This window comes from Salmo salar, chromosome 17, assembly GCF_965601325.2.
Source record: "Salmo salar chromosome 17, fSalSal1, whole genome shotgun sequence".
Taxonomy (NCBI): domain Eukaryota; kingdom Metazoa; phylum Chordata; class Actinopteri; order Salmoniformes; family Salmonidae; genus Salmo; species Salmo salar.
In genome coordinates this window covers 44,732,749-44,741,412 of record NC_138307.1, presented here as the reverse complement: position 1 = coordinate 44,741,412, position 8,664 = coordinate 44,732,749, and the positions used below count along the sequence as shown (strand labels likewise).

Genomic DNA, 8,664 nt, shown 5'->3' with positions numbered 1-8,664 from the left:
GCTGCTTGTGCCATGGCCCATAGCAGTCTCTTTCTGCTGTAAAGCAGGGGGTTACTGAACAGGTGGTGCAGGTGATGGGGCATTTCCTGTGACAAAGGGCACAGCGTCGCCTCCCCACTGTGCCCTTTTTGCCCTGAGGCACATTCATGCCTGCAGAGATGAATTTAGGCAGGTGAACACCACTGGTTGAAGGAGCAGAAGAGGTAGAGGGGACAGAGGTAGAGGGGACAGAGGTAGAGGGGACAGAGGTAGAGGGGACAGAGGTAGAGGGGACAGAAGGTGCTGCAGTGGACTTACTGTAGCCAGCAAGCTCCTGGATGAGCAGCTCTCGGAAGGCTAGCTGTGAGATGGGGGGCTTTCCACAGCTCTTGGCCATTTCCTTCTGTATGATAAATGAATTCACAACAGCAATGTCAATGAAATGATAAAAAAAAGTATTGTACCATTTCATGGTCTTGTGGAGCACATTATAGTAGCCTATCAGTGCATCTGACAGGTCTACACCCCCCATGCTCTTGTTATAGTCCTTGATAGCTGCAGGAATGGGGACATTTTTGGCTGTCCATGCCCCAGTAGCGCCCTTCACACGCCTGACGACGTGATCTCCACTGAAGGACTTGTGGATACTGGAGCACATGACCACCTCCCTGGTATCCATCCACTTCACAAAGAGAAGGCCATCTTCACGGATCCACCGCATGGTACCCCGCTCAGCCCGCTTAGGCATGTCGTTCTCCTTGGTTTTTGGAAAGCCCACTCTGTTGGGCCGAATGGTGCCACAAGCCCACATATCCAGCTTCTTCAGGTCTGTGAACAGGGTAGGGCTTGTGTAGAAATTGTCCACAAACAGTTTGTAGCCCTTCCCCAGCAGTTGAAAATCCAATAATGCCATGACAGAATCATAGCTGAGTCCCTTACCGCTCGCAAAACTGCTCTTCCCCTCATAAACAAAAAAATTGCACGTGTAGGCACACGCAGAATCAGCCAAAACAAACAGTTTGTAACCCCACTTGGTCGGCTTGTTACGCATGTACTGTTTTAGGCTGATTCTGGCCTTTGAGGCTACCATCCTCTCATCGATGGAAAGGTTCTGGGCGGGCTGAAAATAGGTCTTGCAGGCCTCAACCATACTGTGGTAGAGAGGTTTAATTTTGCAGAGCCTATCATACCCTGCTGTGCCTCGCTTCTTGTCGTTGTCCCCGTCAACTTCTGGGTCACTGATATGAAGCGCCCGTGAGATTGTCAGCAACCTTTTGCACGACATGACAGTGGAGGGGAAAGGCAGTTGATAGAGGGCTGCAGTTTTCCAATACTGTTTCAGGGTTTTCAGCTTCACTACACCCATGTATATGACCATAGATAAATAACAAAAAATATCTGACATGGAAAGAAACACAACTTTAAAAAAATTTCAAAAAATAAAAAAAGCCAATAAAATACATTTTTAAAATGATAAATTCAAGAGGCTTCCATGCCTCTTTTTTGCCTGCCTGCTTCTTAGCACCATATTTATTAGTGTTCAAGACAAGGGAATCAATCACTGAAGATGTAAAAAACAGTTGAAAAAGTTGCATGGGGCTGTAGTTGGAGGTCATGTCCAGCTGAGGTCCTGGTGGCCTTTTAGGTCTGAATATTGGAGGTGGTGGGCCCACATCCTCCACCGTCACAGAGTGCCAACGACCCTCCTCCTCTCTGATTGCTGGTTTAGCTTTGCCCCATCTCCGTTTCTTTGTCACATCCTTCACACCTGGCCGGGTGGGGGTAGGTGTGGAGCCGGAAACAGCAGGGGTCCGGCTAGCTGATTCAGCTCCTGTGGGGGATGGGCACCTTGGCAGTGGGGGCTCCCAGTCAGAATCAGAAGGACTGTGAAGACACAGACACACAGATTATATATAGAGTTGTGAAACCAATGTCTAGATAAAATACATGTAAAAAATATTTTAGATATACAGACAGATTATATACACAGTTGGGAACCCCATGTCTAGATAAAATACATGTAAAAAAATATTTTAGATATACAGACAGATTATATACACAGTTGGGAACCCCATGTCTAGATAAAATACATGTAAAAAATATTTTAGATATACAGACAGATTATATACAGAGTTGTGAACCCCATGTCTAGATAAAATACACGTAAAAAATATTTTATATATACAGACAGATTATATATAGGGTTGTGAACCCCATGTCTAGATAAAATACATGTAAAACATATAGATATTTTTTTACATGTATCTAATATATACAGACACAGACACGCACTCATAATGTTTAGCCATGTGTACTTCACACAGTTCATTACATATATATGTCAAATAAATAAATACAAAATAATATATATATCTCCAAACAACTCAAATGAATAATATTTGATATTATTAATTTCAAACAACGGCATGAGAGGTACTCACCCGTCCAAAACCGTGTCCTTTCCATGCAAAAACATCTCCTCAAACTCGGAGTCCAAACTTGACTCACAATCCGACTCCTCTTCAAGTAACTCGGTCTCACTATCTCTATCTATTTAATCAATTATGTCATCTACATCTGTATACCTGGACTTAGCCTTTGATTTTCCAGATTTACTAGCCATAATTTTATCGATAAAATAGCTGAAAATTATCTTGACTCAAAACTGCTGCGCACAAACAAATGTGGCTCCTGCGGGTAGAAGTTTCAATGGCGAATGGCTACGTTACGCTCGGCTTTCGTTCAAGAGCTGGTCATTCCGGGTATTACCATTACATATTGCCGTTTACCTTAGCTCATTGGCTATCTGCCAAGCTAGATTTCAAGACGATCAGTGGTGATTGGTCCGAAATACAGTCAATCAACGAAGCACTGGTCATATCATTGGCGCGGAATGAGGTCATTGTTAGGTGTGTTCGAATCAGGTATTTTCGGTCAATACGTCCCGCAAAAAGAACAATCAAGTATGGTTGTGTTACTAGCAAACAGGAGATTGCAATGAAGCCAACCATGACTGGATAAACGTGTGTTTAGCGGGAGTAATTACATCGAATGCTTCATCGAAAGTTGAAGGAGTCGGAATTCATGACACTAGCCGGTTAGGAAATGTTTCCTGTTATGCTATAAAAATGGATTTGATAGAACAAACGACCATTTATTGTGAAGATTGGGCCTTTTGTATCACCAAAAGAAGATCTTCAAAGGTAATTGATTATTTTATTGCTATTTCTGACTTTAGCATTGGAAAATGCTACTAATGCTTGTGTTTGCGGGACGTTGTTCTCAGATTATTATAATCTATGTTTTCACCGCAAAGCCTTTTTGAAATCGGACAGTGTGGTTAGATTAACGAGAGTCTTGTCTTTAAAATGCTGTAAAATAGTCATATGTTTGAGAAATTGAAGTAATAGCATTTCTAAGGTATTTGAATAACCCGCCACAGGATTAAACTGGCTGTTGGGTAGGTGGGACGCAAGCGTCCCACCTAGCCCAGAGAGGTTAACACATTATTATAGCCTTGTAATTCTAATACATTTCACAAAGTTATATGGTTTCAGAGTGGAATACTTTAGTCAAAACCTTAAACAGATCAATTGTCTTATCACAATATCAGGATAACTTTACATGGTTATGGAAAAGAGAGACCAGTCATATAATACGATATGGGAGTGAATTGCTAGACTCGGTGGCGAGATACATGTTGCCGTGTCTAAGGGTAGCGCATGCTAAATTAACCACACATAAACATTGGGGTACATTAAAACAAATGATTAATGATTTGAGGGAGTACAATGGACTAGAGGTTGACCGATTATGATTTTTCAACACCGATACCGATTATTGGACCAAAAAAGCCAATGCCGATTAATCGGACGATTTTTATATATTTGTAATAATGACAATTACAACAATACTGAATGAACAATGAACACTTTTATTTTAACTTTATATAATACATACATAAAATCAATTTAGTCACGAATAAATAATGAAACATGTTCAATTTGGTTTAAATAATGCAAAACCACAGTGTTGGAGAAGAAAGTTAAAGTGCAATATGTGCCATGTAAAAAAGCTAACGTTTAACCTGTTAGGGCTAGGGGGCAGTATTGACACGGCTGGATAAAAAACGTACCCGATTTAATCTGGTTACTACTCCTGCCCAGTAACTAGAATATGCATATAATTATTGGCTTTGGATAGAAAACACTCCAAAGTTTCTAAAACTGTTTGAATGGTGTCTGTGAGTATAACAGAACTCAAATGGCAGGTCAAAACCTGAGAGATTCCTTTATAGGAAGTGGCCTGTCTGACCATTTATTGTCTTTCTTTGACATCTCATTCAATTACAAAGGATCTCTGCGGTAACGTGACACTTCCCACGGCTCCAATAGGCTCTCAAAGCCCGGGAAAAACCTGAATGTCGTCATCCCAGCCCCAGGCTGAAACACATTATCGCCTTTCTCAAGTGGCCAATCAAGGGACAATGGGCATTAGGGGCGTGCACTGGTCGCCCCCGTCTTTGTGTTTTTTCCTCTGTTTGCCGAAAAGGAGATTCCCGGTTGGAATATTATCGCTTTTTTACGAGATAAATTGCATAAAAATAGATTTTAAACAGCGGTTGACATGCTTCGAGGTACGATATTGGAATATTTAGAATTTTTTTGTCACGAATTGCGCCATGCGCACGACACTTCTTTACCATTTCGGATAGTGTCTGGGACGCACGAACAAAACGCCGCTATTCGGATATAACGATGGATTATTTTGGACCAAACCAACATTTGTTATTGAAGTAGCAGTCCTGGGAGTGCATTCTGACGAAGACAACAAAAGGTAATCAAACTTTTATAATAGTAAATCTGATTTTGGTGAAGGCTAAACTTGCCGGGTGTCTAAATAGCTAGCCCGTGATGGCTGGGCTATGTACTTAGAATATTGCAAAATGTGCTTTCACCAAAAAGCTATTTTAAAATCGGACATATCGAGTGCATAGAGGAGTTCTGTATCTATAATTCTTAAAATAATTGTTATGCTTTTTGTGAACGTTTATCGTGAGTAATTTAGTAAATTGTTAGTAAATTCCCCGGAAGTTTGCGGGGGGTATGCTAGTTCTGAACGTCACATGCTAATGTAAAAAGCTGTTTTTTGATATAAATATGAACTTGATTGAACAAAACATGCATGTATTGTATAACATAATGTCCTAGGTGTGTCATCTGATGAAGATCATCAAAGGTTAGTGCTGCATTTAGCTGTCTTCTGGGTTTTTGTGACATTATATGCTAGCTTGAAAAATGGGTGTCTGATTATTTCTTGCTTGGTACTCTGCTGACATAATCTAATGTTTTGCTTTCGTTGTAAAGCCTTTTTGAAATCGGACAGTGTGGTTAGATTAACGAGAGTCTTGTCTTTAAATAGCTGTAAAATAGTCATATGTTTGAGAAATTGAAGTAATAGGATTTTTAAGGTATTTGAAAATCGCGCCACAGGATTCAACTGGCTGTTACGTAGGTGGGATGAATTCGTCCCGCCTGCCCTAGAGAGGTTAAGTTCCTTTCTCAGAACATGAGAACATATGAAAGCTGGTGGTTCCTTTTAACATGAGTCTTCAATATTCCCAGTTAAGAAGTTTTCGGTTATAGTTATTATAGGAATTATTACGCATCTACTATTTCTCTCTATACCATTTGTATTTCACATACCTTTGACTATTGGATGTTCTTATCCTCTATGGCATGGGTGTCAAACTCTGGCCAAATTTGGCCCGCGGGGTAATTATATTTGGCCCGCGAGACAATACCAAATTACTACTAGAGCTGGCCCGCCGGTATTATACAGCGCATTCACCGCTAATACTACAAATCCCATAATGCTCTGCTGTTGTTTTCGCGCGCCAATCAGGACAGGACCCAGAAACGCCCTCTCCTCTGTGACAGTAGTCATAGCAACATAGACGCTACAACTGTCAGCGCGCTATCCCTTCCCAAAAATGGCGAAAAGAAAGGCAGAAAACAGGAGCTTTTTGGACAAGTGGGAGGCAGAATATCTGTTTACATATGTAAAAGACAAACACCATGACAAATACAAGGACCTGGACATGACTCAAAGGAGCCAGAAAGTAGAGGAGATGAAAAGAAGTTTGGTTTCACAACAGAAAATGTTCAAAAAAGCCACATCACAAAGTGAGGCTGCTGTAAAGGCTAGTTATATAGTGGCAGCAGAGATCGCAAAATCAGCCCGGCCCTTTAATGAGGGAGAGTTCGTGAAAAAGTGCATGATGAAAGTTTGTGACCTCGTATGCCCAGAGAAAAAGCAAGCATTTTCAAACGTGAGCCTGAGCAGGAACACAGTAGCTGATCGCACATGTGATCTTGCCACCAATCTGTATGACCAGCTGATGGAAAAGGGAAAAGATTTCGTTGCGTTCTCCCTCGCTGTGGATGAGAGCTGCGACGCATCTGATACTGCTCAGCTGTCAGTCTTCATCCGTGGAGTGGACTCAAATCTGTGTGTTACGGAGGAGCTATTGGGATTCAAATCAATGCATGGCACAACCACAGGAAAGGAAATCTTTGAGGAGGTTTCCAAATGTGTAACTGAAATAAAGCTGCCGTGGGATTAAACTCGTTGGATTAACGACAGATGGTGCGCCAGCGATGTGCGGTAAAAAGAGTGGACTGGTTGGCATGGTTCGGGAGAAGATGCGGGAAGAGAACTGTGCAGGTGAGCTAACTGTTTACCACTGCATCATACATCAGGAATCACTGTGTGCCAAAGCCCTGAAGATGGAACATGTTATGACCACAGTAACACAGGTAGTTAACTTTATAAGAGCCAAAGGTCTGAATCACCGCCAGTTTAAATTTTTTCTAGAGGAGTGTGGTTCGGAATACGCAGACGTGCCGTATCACACAGAGGTGAGATGGCTAAGCAGAGGAAAAGTACTGAACAGATGTTTCGAGCTGCGTGAGGAAATATGTCAATTCCTGGAAACCAAAGGGAAGGATACAGCAGAGCTCCGGGAGCAAAAGTTTCTGTGTGAGCTGGCCTTTCTCTGTGACATCTCGAGCCATCTCGATGCGCTGAACCTGCAGCTTCAGGGGCGGGGGCGCATCATCACAGACATGTACGCTGCAGTGAGGGCCTTTAAAACTAAACTGTGCCTGTGGGAGAATCAGATGCTGCAAGGAAACCCTTGCCATTTTCCCTGCTGCCAAACCATAAAAGCGCAGATCTCTACCGCCGTGTTCCCATGCGCACAGTTTGCTGAAAAACTCAGTGTTCTCGCCGCTGAGTTTAGCCGGCGATTTGCCGACTTCGATGTCCAGAAATGTAGGTTTGAACTGCTTAGTAATCCCTTCGCAGTTGATGTGGAAAAAGCACCAACCAACATCCAAATGGAGCTGATTGAACTCCAGTGCAATGACACGCTGAAGTCAAAGTATGATGCTGTGGGCGCCGCACAGTTTCCACGGTTCATCCCTGACACAATGCCTCAGCTCCGCACCCAAGCTGCTCAGATGCTCTCCATGTTCGGCAGCACTTATCTATGCGAGCAACTTTTCTCCTCGATGAAGATGACCAAAACAACTCACAGGAGACGTCTGACTGATGAACACCTTCGCTCGATACTGAGGATTTCTTCAGCTCAGAGCCTGAGCCCAGACATTGATGAACTAGCATCCAAGAAGAGATGCCAGGTATCTGGCTTGGGCACATCAGATTAGATCAGTGAGCAATAATTAACGTTTTCTTTATGCACTTTTTCTTGCTACAAGGCATGGGCTTGAATGGTTGATTGATTTATTATCATTTTATTTGTAAAATTATTAGCCAGTGGAAAAAGTTTATTTTGGTATTTAAATCAGAAGGCTGCAAATAGAAAAGAGGCATACGATTTTTATTTAAATTTTATTTATTTAATAAATGAATGCCATTGATGTGTTTTTTCATTTGAAATTCGATTTTGCATGTCTCCACTATTAAATTATATATTGTATGGTAATAAGCGATGCTTGTTCCATATTCAATGTTAAAGCAAAACTTGTTTGGGTCCATATTAAAAGGTTCATTTGTTCAATGTTGGCCCGCGACTTTGTTCAGGTTTTACATTTTGGCCCACTGGGTATTTGAGTTTGACACCCCTGCTCTATGGGCTAGGTGGGACGCTTGCGTCCCACCTACTCAACAGCCAGTGTAATCCCGTGGCGCGTTATTCAAATTCCTCAAATGCAAAAACTTCAATTTTTCAAACATATGACTATTTTACACCATTTTAAAGACAAGACTCTCGTTAATCTAACCACACTGTCCGATTTCAAAAAGGCTTTACAACGAAAGCAAAACATTAGATTATGTCAGCAGAGTACCCAGCCAGAAATAATCAGACACCCATTTTTCAAGCTAGCATATAATGTCACATAAACCCAAACCACAGCTAAATGTAGCACTAACCTTTGATGATCTTCATCAGATGACAACCCTAGGACATTATGTTACACAATACATGCATGTTTTGTTCAATCAAGTTCATATTTATATAAAAAACAGCTTTTTACATTAGCATGTGATTAGCATTCCCACCGAACACTGCCGGTGAATTTACAAAATTACTCACGATAAACGTTCACAAAAAGCATAACAATTATTTTAAGAATTATAGATACAGAACTCCTCTATGCA

The 8,664-nt window shown here is 41.6% G+C and overlaps 1 pseudogene; it reads left to right on the top strand.

The window, feature by feature from the left end:
* The first annotated feature begins 5,889 nt into the window (after positions 1-5,889).
* Positions 5,890-8,062, top strand: LOC106564182 (general transcription factor II-I repeat domain-containing protein 2 pseudogene; annotated as a pseudogene).
* Positions 8,063-8,664: the final 602 nt, after the last annotated feature.